Consider the following 15,270-nt stretch of genomic DNA (forward strand, 5'->3'; position numbering starts at 1 on the left):
TAGAGACGGGGTTTCACCATGTTGACCAGGATGGTCTTGATCTCTTGACCTTGTGATCCACCCGCCTCGGCCTCCCAAAGTGCTGGGATTACAGGCTTGAGCCACCGTGCCCGGCCCTGGTACTTTCTAATCTATCTTATCCTATTTCTTTTTGTTATTGCTGAGTGCAGGGCACTACTGCACTTATTTTGCCCGTGGCCTGCAGTTTGAACATGCTGCACAGACAGTGAGGCTCCTATAAGAGCAGGGACCAGATCTTGCTCCCCACAGGACCACTGAAGGGCCTGACTGAAGGGCACCCAGGACATGTGGCAGGAGGGTGATTCTAGCTCCAGAACATTCTTCAAGTTCTATGGGGAGATGCTCCATCAAATCAGGAGTGAAAAGGAGGAAGGAATCCTGGTTCATTCATTCCACAAATACTTTACTCATTTATTTAGTCAGTCAGGCTGGGTATGGTGGCTCACGCCTGTAATCCCAGCACTTTGGGAGGCCGAGGCAGGTGGATCACCTGAGGTCAGGGGTTAAAGACCAGCCTGGCCAATGTGGCAAAACTCCGTCTCTACTAAAAATACAAAAAAATTAGCCAGGCATGGTGGCGGGGGCCTGTAGTCCCACCTACTTGGGAGGCTGAGGCACGAGAATCTGCTTGAAACCAGGAGGTGGAGGTTGCAGTGAGCCGAGAACACACCACTGCACTCCAGCATGGGTGACAGAGCAAGACTCTGTCTCAATTAAAAAAAAAATTTTTTTTTAATTATTTAGTCATTCAGCCCGTCAACATTTACAGAGCCCCTTCTATATTCTAAGACTTGTTCTGTCCTCAGAGAAGTGAATGAGACAGACAAGTTCCTGCCTTCATGGAACTGACATTTTCATGGGCTGGGAGGATACAGTAAACAAGTAGACAACAACAAAAGAAGGATCATTTCTTCTGGTCCCTGCAGGGCTGTCGGGAAACAGCGAGGGCCCACGGATAGACCATTGGCCCCTGTCTGAGGGAGAGCTGCTCAGGCATCCAAGCTCCATACGGAAATGCTCTGTAAGTACCTGCTATGTGCTTGACCCTGGGCTCAGGACACAGAGATGAATAAGACCCTGCCCTACCCTTGAAGTGCTCACAGACCTGTGGAGAGGCAGACAAGTCATGGATCATTTCAGAGTCCTGCAGGGTTGGGGGTGGGACCAGGTGCCGGGGAAGCGCAGATGGCGACACCCAGTGGGGCAGGATGCAGGACCTTCCAGGTCAGCTCGGAGTGGGGAGACATGGGTGCATTCAAGGGCCCTGCCATCTCTAGCAATGTACAGAGGTTTGTTCTGGCTTCTGCATCAGACAGACCTGAGTTTTCATTTGGTTTCTGCCACTTAGCCGTGTGACTTCAGGCAAGTCACTTACTGTCTCTGAGCCTCCGTTTCCACATCTATAAAATAGGGATAGTCATACCTCTCTTGACAGGGTTATGAGATCAAATGAACTAATAAATTTAAAATCCTTAGTGAGTAGCTGTCTGAGAGATGTTCATAATAGGAGTTGTGGTTATCAACATCAGAAGATTCCTCTTCAAGGCATGGTCCCTTATGCCCACACCTCCTCCCTCCCCAAGCCAGCATTTGTACACAGCCCCCTAGGACATGCAGAGAATCCCCTACCCTCACTGCCATCAGAAAGGTGCTCCAAGTGGCCTTCTAGTGAGTCTTGCTCCAGAGCCCTAGGCTCTGGACACTGGGAAAGATGAGGGGTGGGAGGCGGCTGCCAAGCCTGCAGCAGCGGGACCATCCATCCTTGAACAAACAGGCTGTCACCCCTCTCCTCCCACCCTCTCTCTTCTTTAAATAACTCAGATCTGCCTGGCCACAGCGCCTCACGCCTGTAATCCCAGCACTTTGGGAGGCCAAGGCGGGTGGATCATCTGAGGTCAGGAGTTGATCTCAAAACCCTGTCAAGGAAGGTGTGACGATCTTCATTTTACAGATCTGGAAACTGAGGCTCAGAGACATTACGTGACTTGCCTGAGGTCACACAACTAAGTGACAGCCAGGCCAATTCGGTAAAACCTCACCTCTACTAAAAATACAAAAATTAGCCAGGTATGGTGACAGGCACCTGTAATCGCAGCTACTCAGGAGGCTGAGGCAGGAGAATCGCTTAAACCCGGGAGGTGGAGGTTGCAAGCCGAGATCGCGCCATTGCACTCCAGCCTGGGCGACAGAGCAAGACTCTGTCTCAAAAAAAGAAATAAATAACTCAGATCTGTTGCCCAGTTGTCTCCAGGCAACACCACTCCAGGTTCCCGAGGATGCCTCACTCCAACAGAGCCATTTATGAAGATGCTGCAGGGGAGGTAGAGGCGGGGAAGAGTCAGGGATCTACGGAGGCTGGGCCTGACAGCCTCCCAGGGGCTTTCATGTGACGAGCTCCTGGGCTGACACCTCTCTGGGCCAGTGGGGACTTGGAAGGGTTGCTTACCACGCACATTCCAAAGGCTGAGGCCCCCACACTTACTAGGAAGTTCCCAGATTCTGTGAAGCTTTGGACATGAAGAAGCCAAAGCTGTGCCTTGGAAAGGTCGCCGGCCAGGGTTCAGTTTCCTGCAGGCCAGGCTCAGTGCCAACCCTCACTGGCTGTGTTATCCCAGCCAGACCCCCACACTTTCTGAGCCTCAAATAACTTTAGTGCTGGAAGGCAGCTTTGCTGATGGGTGGGAAAGAGACATGCTCACACTTTTCTGGCAGTATCATGCAAATGACAAAAGCACAGACCCTCTGCCTAAGCAATTCCATCCCGAGGACTTTCGCCCAGAAATGTGCTTGCATGTGTGCAAAGTGACGATTAAACAAGGCTATTCATAGTTTGAGTGAGATGAGGAAAGAGAAAATTGAAAGGTCTGTCAACAGGTGATTGGCTAAACTATGGAACATCCAAAACTAAGAACACCATGCAGCTATTTTAAAACCCAAGGCAGATGGATGTGGGCTGAGAAAAAATGCTTGCTAGAGGAACGGGCAAGGTCCAGAGGGGACATGGACAAGGATGGCCACGGTGGTGTTGACCTTGACAGTGGGATATTGGAGGCAGCCTCGGTATCTGTCTCTAGGGTGATGAATAAGTCACATGGATTCCAACCACAGAATCCTGTCCGACAGTTACACCCACCCAGGTGCACACATGGAAATGTGCAGAGAGCTTGGAAACACAGTATCCAGGGATAAGAGTACTAAATGTATAATACTATTGAGGCTGTGCGCGGTGGCTCATGCCTGTAATCCCAGCACTTTTTGGGAGGCTAAGGCCGGTGGATCACCTGAGGTCAGGAGTTCGAGACCAGCCTGTCTAACATGGAGAAACCTTGTCTCTACTAAAAATACAAAAATTCCCTGGGCATGGTGGTGCATACCTATAGTCCCAGCTACTTGGGAGGCTGAAGCAGGAGAATCACTTGAAACCAGGAGGTGGAAGTTGCAATGAACTGAGATCACGCCACTGCACTCCAGCCAGGGTGACAGAGTTAGATCCTGTCTTAAAAAATAAAATAAAATAAATCATGCTTGTACTCATAAGCTTGTATATACATGGTCAGCCTCCGGAAAGCTGTCGAAGAGGGGACTGGGGCCTGGGAGAGGGGAGCAGACTGACCTCCCACAGTCCTTCCGTATGGTTGAATTTTTTACACCATGCATTTCTGACATTCTAATAATTAAGTCATTTGTCATTTTAATTTGGAACGTTCTTATATATACACAAATGTAGATAATAGTATAATCGACTCTATACACCCATTGTCCAGATATGACAATTACCAAGGTTTTGCCACACTTGCATCATCTACCATTTTCCTTTTCCCTTTCCTTGCTAGAGTGTTTTAAAACAGCCCCAAAATATCACACCATTCACCCCTCCCTCTATAAGAATACAATGCACATAATAAATGCGATTTAAAGAAACAGAGTTACGGCCATGTGTGGTGGCTCATGCCTGTAATCCCAGCACTTTGCGAGGCCAAGACGGGCGGATCACCTGAGGTCAGGAGTTTGAGACCAGCCTGGCCAACATGGTCAAACCCCGTCTCTACTAAAAATACAAAAATTAACTGGGTGTGGTGGCCCATGTCTGTAGTCCCAGTTGCTTGGGAGGCTGAGGCAGGAGAATTGCTTGAACCGGGGAGGCGGAGGTTGTGGTGAGCCAAGATTGCACCACTGCACTCCAGCCTGGGTGACAGCAAGACTCCATCTCAAAAAAAAAAAAAAAGAAACAGAGTCTGAGAAGCCAGTCAGTGCACCCTGCCAAACCTGGGCCATCCCCGTACTAAGCCCCCTTGCCTCTGCTTGACCGTTCCCAGCAATGAGGAGCTCACAACCTGATTCAGTCTCCTTCTTTGTCATGCTGGCCGAGATCTGGGCTTCTCAGAAGTTACAGACACCAGCCAGCACACCCACCCTTTGAATCTTGCAGGCACCCAGCAGCTGGCAAGGGCGGCCCAGGGGACCCCAGCCCAGCTCACTCAGCCTCTTCGCCTCCACAGCAAACTCAGAAGCATAATGCATGCAACACACATTCACTTCAACTAGTGGCCACGGAAGCTCCGCTGGCTTGGAAGGCCCCTCCAGGCACTCCCAGGCAATCTGAGACAGGCATTCATGGTCCAGCAGTTAGAAGTAAACAGTTGCTCCCCAGCCTGCCTGTGTATGCATTTGAATCACTGACAGAGGGGTTATACAACAGACTCCCACGCGCCACCCAGCCCCCCTCAGCCAGAATCTCCAGGGCTGAGCCTGGGAAAGCCCCCAGGAGCTACAGTAGTGTTTCATGTTTGGGAATCCATGTTCCAAGGGACTCCAAGGCATTCCTCTGGCTGATAGGCCAATGTGACTCTTAGCTGCCTGCCAGCATGGGGTGAGATGTTCCCAACTCCAGCTGGCAGGGACCCCAGTAATGCCAGCTCCTTTTAACAGTGTGCTGGCCAAGGCTCAGAAGGAGCACATGCAGCCCCTAAATCCAAGGTGCCTTCCAAGGATAGAGGCAATGGATTCAGAGATGGTACCCTGCCTCTTCCACTGTGGGTAGATAAAGACAAGTTTTAAAGCCAGGCTGCCAGATTTAAATCCCAGCTTTGGCCCTTACCAGCTGTGTGCCCCGAGTCTCAGTCTCTTCATCTGCTATGGGGCTATAATGAGTCTTGCCTCAGGAGAATTGCTTGAACCCGGGAGGCGGAGGTTACAGTGAGCCAAGATCACACCACTGCACTCCAGCCTAAGCAACAGAACAAGACTCCATCTCAAAACAAAAAGCAAGGAGTCCTGCCTCATGGGCTGGGGTTAGGCTGCTGTGCTCTGTCCGCTAGAAGTCCTGGGCAGGGGCTCCTTATGGAGCAAAGGCGGCAGGGGGCCTCCACACTTGGGCTCTAGGGAAAGGAATTTTCCTCAAAAACCTTGCCTGGTGTCCAGGCATGGTGGCTTACGCCTGTAATCCCAGCACATTGGGAGGCTGAAGCGGGCAGATCACCTGAGGTCAGGAGTTCGAGACCAGCCTGGTCAACATGGTGAAACCCCATCTCTCCTAAAAATACAAAAATTAGCTGGGCATGCCGGACGCAGTGGCTCAAGCCTGTAATCCCAGCACTTTGGGAGGCCGAGGCGGGTGGATCACGAGGTCAAGCGATCGAGACCATCCTGGTCAACATGGTGAAACCCGTCTCTACTAAAAATACAAAAAATCAGCTGGGCATGGTGGCGCATGCCTGTAATCCCAGCTACTCAAGAGGTTAAGACAAGAGAATTGCCTGAACCCAGGAGGCGGAGGTTGCGGTGAGCCGAGATCGCGCCATTGCACTCCAGCCTGGGTAACAAGAGTGAAACTCCGTCTCAAAAAAAAAAAAAAAATTAGCTGGGTATGGTAGCAGGCACCTGTAATCCTAGCTACTCAGGAGGCTGAGGCAGGAGAATCACTTGAAGTGGAGGTTACAGTGAGCAGAGATTGCGCCATTGCACCCCAGCCTGGGCAACAAGAGGAAAACTATGTCTCAAAAAGAAAAAAAAAAAAAAAAACATGCCTGGTGGACCACACCTGCCTTCTTCCCAGTAAGACAGGTAACTCCTCTGACAGAGGGAAGTCCAGGGGCCAGGTCCATAAGGGCCATCACGACAGGTCAGGGCCCCTGACCAGGCTTCTGGAATCCTCATCTCGTTCCTGCCTCCCCATGTCTACACGGGGCAAGCCAAGGAGCCTCTCAGCCTCACTCTCCTCATCTGTAAAATAGAACAAGTAACCCCTGCCTTGTGCATAATCACAGGGTACTGTCCTCAGACCCCATCGGTGGGGGGCGGGGGGGCAGTAAACTGCTCATTTGAGGGCAGGTGGCGAACTTCAGGTAACTCAGCAGCACCGTCACAATGAGCCCCCGGGCGCTCCTTCTGTGAAACTCAGGGCTAGGGGGCTCGTGGTGACGAGTTAATCTAACTCCCTGCCTCATCCAAGAACACCCCCCTCCCCATGCACTCCTGTCCTATCCTGGGTGCGTTCTAAGTGCTGGCTACTGTGTCAGAATCATGATCTCACTCCTCACAAAACCCCTAGAACCAGCCCATTCCATTGCTATCCTCATTTTACAAACGAAGAAAATGAGGCACACAGCCATTGAGGAACTTGCCTAATGTCCCCCAGCCCTCTCTGATTCCAGAGCTTTTGTGTTCAGCTACTAAACTGCTGCCTGCCTTGAATCCTCCCAGTGACGGGGGTCTCACTCCCTCACAGGCCATCTGCTTCCGTGCGAACTGTGCTGGGTGTTGGGACATCCTTCACCCTTCTCTTCACATGAATCCAACATCCACTTCGCAGTCGCTCTCCTCACTCTCCAGCCAGTCTTTCACTTTCCCTCACCTCCCACCCCCAATCTCCAACACTGGGACCACCAGGGCACAGGTGATTCCTCCCACGGAGCTGGCTCTCAAATATTTGAGAAACACCATCTCATATCCCCACCCCCAGCCTTCTCTAGCTAAACTTCCCAGGACTTTCAAAGCCTGGTGGGAACCTCCAGGAAAAGAAGGGGCCTTAACTGTGATTCTACCTCCAGCTCCCCAGGGGACCTCTTTCCCAAGGGGGTCAAGAAGAGAATGAAACCCTGCTTTCTCTCAACACTCAGCACTTCCCATACCCCCCAGAAGCTGGTCTCCTGGCTCGGACTTCACACCTAGCTGACATTTGACACTTAGAGACCTGTGGACAAGTCCCTTTTGCACCCCGCGAACCCCCCCACCCCCGCTGTCTGTCAGGAGTGGTCTCTCCCACTTCACTCCTCTGAAGAAGGTGCAGGAGTGGGCTGCTGCCAGCAGGAGGCAGTGAAATGGTTAAAATGCTCACCATGCTGGGCACAGTGGCTCACGCCTGTAATCCCAGCACTTTGGGAGACCAAGGCGGGCAGATCACGAGATCAGGAGATCAAGACCATCCTGGCTAACACAGGGAAACCCCGTCTCCACTAAAAATACAAGTTAGCCAGGCGTGGTGGCACACACCTGCAGTCCCAGCTACTTGAGAGGCTGAGGCAGGAGAATCACTTGAACCTGGGAGGCAGAGGTTGCAGTGAGCCAAGGTCACACCACTGCATTCCAGCCTGGGCGACAGAGAGACTCTGTCTCAAAAAAAATAAACCAAAAAAAAAATTTCCTCACAGGGAAAGAGGGTGAGACCAGGATGGTGGCAGTGGGGTGGCTGTGGAAAGGAGGAAAGAGCCCAAGCAGAATCCCAGAGTATGCTGAGTGTGCTAAGCCTCCCCGCCCCAGGGCCCTTGCTTTCTCCCCGAAAATTCCTGCCTCTTCTCCCCAGATGGTTCCACATTCTCTCACTTTCTCTTACAACTTCTCCCGCTCTTCTCAAGGAGGGCTGCCTGCCGTCTCCAAAAACCACTAGCTTAAAAGCCTCGGTGATTGCTTAATGGTTAAGGAGCTTCAGCCTCAGAAGATGTAAACGTTCTGAAGACGGATGGTGGTGATGGTTGCACAGCTACCAGAATGTGTTTAATGCCACTGTAGCGTTTCATTAAAAATGATTAAAATGCCAGCCACAGGTTGACCAGGCTGGCATTTTAACCATTTTTAATGAAACGCTACAGTGGCATTAAATACATTCTACTGACCTCAGCCTGGTCAACTGTCTCTACTAAAAATACAAAAATTAGCTGGGCTTGGTGGCACATGCCTGTAATCCCAGCTACTTGGGAGGCTGAGGCAGGAGAATCACTTGAACCCTGGAGGTGGAGCTTGCAGTGAGCCAAGATCGTGCCAATACACTCCAGCCTGGGCAACAAGAGCGAAACTCCATCTCAAAAAAAAAAAAGGAATTAATCAACAAATGGAGGCATAGGGCTGCGCGTGGTGGCTCACACCTGGAATTCCAGCACTTTGGGAGGCCAAAACAGGTGGATCTCCTGAGGTCAAGGATTCAAGACCAGCCTGGCCAACATGACGAAACACTGTCTGTACTAAAAATACAAAAAATGAGACAAGCGTGGTATTGCACTCCTGTAACCCCAGCTACTCAGGAGGCTGAGACAGGAGAATCGCTTGAACCCAGGAGGCAGAGCCTGCAGTGAGCCGAGACTTCGCCACTGCACTCCAGCCTGGGTGACAGAGCGAGACTCCATCTCAAAAAAAAAAAAAAAAATGGAGATACAGTTCTAGCATGGAATAACCCAGCAACTGAAATGAGTGAACTATGATACAAGGCAACGTCATGGATGAACATCACAGACCTAAAGATGAGTAAAAGAAACCAGATACAGGCCGGGCGCGGTGGCTCAAGCCTGTAATCCCAGCACTTTGGGAGGCCGAGGCGGGTGGATCACAAGGTCAAGAGATCGAGACCATCCTGGTCAACATGGTGAAACCCCGTCTCTACTAAAAATACAAAAAATTAGCTGGGCATGGTGGCGCGTGCCTGTAATCCCAGCTACTCAGGAGGCTGAGGCAGGAGAATTGCCTGAGCCCAGGAGACGGAGGTTGCGGTGAGCCGAGATCGCGCCATTGCACTCCAGCCTGGGTAACAAGAGCAAAACTCTTTCTCCAACAAAAAAAAAAAGAAACCAGATACAAACAAGAATTCAGCATAAGATCTCATCACGTACACGAGGTCCCAGGACAGGCAAAAGTAACCTATGACAGTCATCAAGGACAGAAGAGCAGCCCATGGGTGAGGGGTGACACGGACTGGTAGGGGCCCAAGGGAAACTTCTGGGTGCTGTAGCTTGATCTGGATAGGGTTATGTGGACAAATGTATGTGTGAAAACTCATCAGTTTGTGACTTCAGGATTAGTACATTTCACTGTATGTATATATCTTCATCATCCCCTTCACCTACTAAGTTCAACCTCACTTCTTTCCGCACTGGCCAAGTGTGGCCTGTCCCCAGGGCCTCTGCACTTGCTGGTCTGTCTTCCTAGAAGGCTCCCCTTCCAGATTTTCCTTTCTTCCAGTTAGGTCTTTGCTTAAATGTGGCCTCCTTGGAGAGGCCTTCTCTGTCCCACATCTGAAGCAGTCACTCAGCTCCTCCCTAATGCTTCACCTTGTCACTCTCAGCACAGCACCTGTAGTCCTTATCTGATGTGTTCCTGGTTTCGTTTGCTGTGTGTTCATTGTCTGTCTCCCTCCACTAGGATATTCGCTCCGGGACAGCAGGAATGTGTCCATCAAGGTTCAAATCTTGGCTTCACCTAGAGCAATGTCTGGCACACGGTAGGTCCTAAATTAACATTATTAATTAGATATTCATCTCTAAAGCAGGTAGAATGATGTCTCAAAACTTTACTCTCCTCTCACCACCTCTCCCCTTCTAGGTGGTGAGGGACAAGTCTCGAGACATCATTCTACCTGCTCTACCTGCTCATTTTTTGTTTTTTGATTCACCCCGAGAGAGACCTACAATGTGCTAGGTGCAATCTGAACTCTCGGGAGTTCACCGTGAGGTAGAGAGAAAAGCACCCACGCCAGATCTTTCTAGTGAAGTGTGAGTGATGGACAAAGCGGCATGTGCCCAGGCCTGGGGGAATGCCCAGAAGTGAGTGGCTGGCTCGGTCTCCCAGTTCCCAGGACCCGGGGCCCACGGGGGCTCCTGGGTGTGGCCATGGATGCAGCCAAGTAACAGGAAGGCCTATGCCTTGGCAGCAAACCACCTCCTTCTAAAAAGCCAGAGAGCTCAGCCAAGGCCAGCTACTGTCCCTGCCTGCAGGCCCAATCACCTGCTGCCATAGCAACCTGTCTTGCCAAGCCAATGGCACTGGGAAGAGGAGGCACAGCTCCAGAGGGGCACAAGGCATCTGCCAGGATCCCTGGTTCTGGCAAGGGCGGCACCTTGGCCAGCTCACACCACAGCTGGGAGAGGCAGTGAATGTGCATTGTTCCTGCATAAGTGTGTGCAGGGCCTGCACAAGCATGCACAAGTGTGCCCAGTGCAACAGCTGAGACAGGGCTTCTAGTGGGGGGAAAGAATTGTCAGTGATGAAAGCTCCCATTACTGAGCCTCGATTACATGCCAGACACCAGAAAAAATACTTTTCCTGTATTTCCTCATTCAAGTCTCACAACAACCCTATGAGGCAGGTAGTATTCCCACTTTACAGGGTAGCCATAGATTGGTTAGGCAACTCACCTAAGCCTCACAACTAGGAAGCCCCAGAGCCAGGATTAGAACCCAGGTATTGGGCTCCAAAGCATTAATGTTAACTTCCAGGATCAGTCTCTCCACCGACTGAGTCATTCAGTTTCCCTACTAGTCATTCATTTTCTGAGCTCTGCACAAGCAAGGAAAAAGAGACAGGTTAGATCAGGTCTCTGGCGTGAGTTGCCCATAGCCCCCTTGCAGGAGATACAGATAATTGTGATGCCAAGCCGAGGGCTCACACCTGTAGTCCCAGCACTATGGGAGGCTGAGTTGGGCAGATCGCTTGAGGTCAAGAGTTTGAGACTAGCCTAGGCAACATGGTGAAACTCCATCTCTACAAAAAATACAAAAATATGCCGGACATAATGGCATATGCCTGTAGTCCCAGCTACTCTTGAGGCCGAGGTGGGAGGATCACTTGAGCCAGGCAGGTTGAGGCTGCAATTAGTCATGATTGTGCCATTGCACTCCAGCCTGGGTGACAGAGCAAGACGTGCCTCAAAAACGAATCACAACGCCAAGAAGTAAGTCTCAAAAAAGCAAGAGCCAAGGGCTCTCTGGGACTGAAGACAAAAGAGGGTGGCCTGGCTCCCGCATCTGCCATGTGAATCTCAACTGGGGGCCCCGGGATTGGCATAGGAACTGTTTCCGAATCTGAGGCCTGCCATGGGTACCCATCTCCAGAGGCGAAGCTCTGGTCTGGGAGGCCACCTGCTGGACAGATCGCAGCAGGACACCCTCGGCAGCTGGGCCTCCACACCTCTCCTTCATTTGTGTTTCCTGGGTGCCCACTGTGTGCCTAGCACCATGCTAGGCACAGGAGAGGCAAAGCAACACAGACAGTAAACCAGACAGCCCCCTGCAGCTTGCAGTCTGGTGGGGGTGGCAGACATTAACCCATAGCCCCAGAAATAAAGACGTAATTCCAGCTGACACTAAGTACTTGGGTGCTCTTAGGAGGTGTGAGAGGGGGTCGAGGGGAAGGCCTCTCCCAGGAGGTCATCCTTAAGCTAAGACTTGAAGGCTAATTAGATGTGTGCCAGGCAAAGAGTGGGAGAAAGGGCATTCCAGCCAGAGGGAACAGCAAGGGCAAAGGCCCTGCAATGGGAACACTCACGTCACACTCCGGAAGCAGAAAGAAGGCTGCAGCAGCTGCAGAGCAATGAGCCCAGAGGGCTGAGAACCGCAGGGCGGGGTTCTGGAGCTTGTGTTTTATCCTGCAGGCAATGGGAGGCACCGAAGGGTTTCAGTGAGGGGAGGGATGCCATCCCGTCTAGCACAGCAGCTCCTGAGAAGAGTGGATTCTAGGGGTCCAGGGTGGAGGAAGGGAGGCCCCCACAGTTGTCCAGGAGAGACACAATGGTGGCTGGGACCAGGTGGTGACAGAGGAGGTGGGAGGAGCAGGTGGATTCTAGAGAGCCATTTTGGAAGTAGGACCCACAGGGCTGGTATGGGGTTGAATGTTGTGGTGTTGGGGAGGAAGGAATCAGGAATGGGGTTGGCTGCAGAGGGAATGCTGGAGAAGGTGCAGAGGAGTTCAGTCGTGATGAGTGGAGCAGGAAATGACTGTGAGGGAGCCCACAGGAGACGCACGGGGGGCTGGTGGGGGCAAGCGTCCAGAGCTCTCAGCAGTGGTCTGGAGTAGACAAAGGCGGGGCACCATGGGCATTGGTGGGTTTTAAGCCCCAGGATGGGTGAGACCCGCCAGCAGACGCAGGTAGAGGGAGGGGAGGAGAGAAGTCAAGGCATAGCCTGGGAGGGCAGGCAGAGGGGAGGGGAGGCCTGGGGCAGGGGAAGAGGCTCAGGAGACAAAGAGGATAGTGCAGGGGCCCAGACGTGGGAGGGGAGCTTAGCCGCACAAAAGCAAAGAGGTGGGGAGCATTTCAACCGTGTCAAAAGCTGCTGGGCGGCCAGGCAGGGCTGGAGCCAATTTGCCAACACAGTCTCTCCTACAACCCAAGCCAGGGCAGATGCCACGGTGGGTGGAGGCAGGAGGCACACAGAATAGAACGGTGTGAAGGGTGACTGACAGCAGGGAGTGTCGGCACTGCCGACAGCTTGGCTGTGAAGGAGCAGATGCAGCAGCTGGAGGGGAGAGGGCTGGCTGTGAAGACGAAGGCACAGGGCACAGTGGCGTGCACCTGTGGGATGGCTGTGGGGGAATGGGAGGCAGAAACAGAGGACGGGCAGGGCTGCGAGCTTTCCAGCCTCTGTTCCTTCCACTTTTACCCTGTGTCTGCAGTTACCCCTTAATAACCACCTCTAACTTAGATGAGGACAGCTGAGCCCCAGAGAAGAGCCCAGCGTCACAAGGGGGGGCTCTGCCTAAGCTGGCTCCACATACAGCAGGCTGTTTGGAGTCTACCAAGAATCATGCAGGCGTCCTGTGGGCCCCTTGACCAAATCTGGACGTCCTTCCCTCCCTGCCAGGCTGGCACTGTCCAGCCACAGGAATCCCCCATCCCCACCCATCCCAGGCAGTGCCGCAGAGGACAGCAGACAGACCAGACATCGCCAGAGAGATCCCTTTTGAAGGGTTTGACCCTCCTACTGTTGGGGGAGGGAGCTATTAAAGGAAATGAACACAAAAATACAAATGCAAAATAAGGTCCTGGGACTTGCAAGGGTCTGAAAGTTAAGCTTCAATTAGCCCCAGGGTACTCCACCTCTGACTGCAGTGACCTTGAACCAGTGACTTCACCTCTCTGAGCCCGGGTTCCTCGTCTGGAAAGAGCTGGCAGTGTAGTGCCAGCGGGAGGGCTAACTAAGGTAACTGTGCAAAACGTTTATCACAAGGCAGCATCCCAGTGAGTGCTGGACAAACGGCGGCAGTGGCTCTTAGGAACTGGGCTCCCTGGGGCTTGGAGTGGAGTGGGGTGGGGTGGGGGAAGGGTGAAGCAGGGGGTAAGTGTATGGGGGAATGAAGGTGGGGGAGCCGCTCTCTCCCTGAGCCTTTGGTTTCTCAGTGCAGCATCCCGGTAAGGCGTGATGGTGTGCGGGGCCCATCCCACTCATCCTGCCCACGCAGCAGGCCCAGCCTGGCACCAAATGGGGGTCCCCCCCCCCGCATTTGGTGGCGCTCCACAATTTACCAAGCGGGCACATCCCACCCCTCCCACCAGCAGCAAGAGAGAGAATGAGGCCATCGGACAGAAGCCCAGCAAGGGGACGGGACAGATGGGAGGGGACACATTCCGCTGAGGCCAGAGCCCTGGGTAACCCCCAGCCCGCCGGACCACAGGGCCGGGACGGGAGCTTGCGCCGGAGCGTCTCTGGCGAGGCTCGTGTCCCGGCCCCGGCGGCGGGACCCGCAGTGTGGGGAACGGGAGAGGGGCGGCTCCCGCTTGGCGGCGACAACGCCCCCTGCCCGGCGGGAACACTCACCGCCGCCTCCGGCCTCTGTCCTCTCGCTCCGCAGCCCGCTCGGCTCTCCGGCCGACTCGCCCGGGTCGCCCTCCGCGCGCTTTCCCACGGGGGCGGGCGCCTGGGCCTCCGCCTCTAGCCCCGCGGGCAGGCCGGGCGCGCTCACCTCCCCGGGCTGGGTCGGTCCTGCTATGCCTGGGGCGCCAGCCGAGCTCCTGGGCTGTGCCAGGCTCCGAGCCAGCGGCGGCGGGGCGGGCAGGGCTGGGCACCGCGCCGCACAGACCGTTATGCCCCCTCGCTGCAAACGGGAACGCGAAGCCAGAGGCAGGCAGGCAGGCACGCCGACTCCAAGTCCAGTGCTCTTTTCCTCTGCCTCGGCTTCCTCCTGCTGACAGCAATCAATAAAAGTACCCTTTCCAGCCTCATTGATTAAGCACTTATCACGTACACGGGCACTGAGTGAAAGGGTCCAGGGGAGCTTCTGCTCCCGGGAAGCTCACAGTCTAAGAGGAGGTGGACAACAGGGAGCATGGTGGAATGACCCTGAGATAGGATGATTAGGCTGGAGAAATCCTCCTGGCTGGCTTCCTGGAGGAGGAGGCCTAAAGAATTAAGCAACTTTTTTTTTTTTTTTTTTTTTTTTTTTTTTTTTTTTTTTTTTTTTTTTTTTTTTTTTTTAGATTTTTTTTTTTCTTTTTTTTTTTTTTTTTTTGTTTTTTTTGAGAGGAAGTCTCTCTCTGTCGCCCAGGCTGGAGTGCAAGGGCAAGATCTCGGCTCTGCAACTTCTGCCTCCCGGGTTCAAGTGATTCTTGTGCCTCAGTCTTCTGAGTAGCTGGGATTACAGGCGTCACCACGCTCGGCTAATTTGTGTATTTTTAGTAGAGACAAGGTTTCACCATGTTGGCCAGGCTGGTCTCAAACTCCTGGGCTCAAACAATCTGCCTGCCTCAGCCTCCCAAAATGCTGGGATTACAGTCCTGAGACACCACACCCAGCCAACGGTTTTTGTTGTCGTTGTGGTTTTTTGAGACGGAGTTTCGCTCTTGTTGCCCTGGCTGTAGTGCAATGGCGTGATCTCGGCTCACTGCAACCTCCACCTCCTGAATAGGGGGATTACAGACGCCCGCCACCACGCTCGGCAAATTTTTGTATTGTTTTTTTTTAGTAGACACGGGGTTTTCACCATGTTGGCCAGGCTGCTCTTAAACTCCCGACTTCAGGTGATCCGCCCACTTTGGCCTCCCGAAGTGCTGGG

The sequence above is a fragment of the Cebus imitator genome, unplaced genomic scaffold (genome assembly GCF_001604975.1).
Source record: "Cebus imitator isolate Cc_AM_T3 unplaced genomic scaffold, Cebus_imitator-1.0 Scaffold215, whole genome shotgun sequence".
Lineage (NCBI taxonomy): Eukaryota > Metazoa > Chordata > Mammalia > Primates > Cebidae > Cebus > Cebus imitator.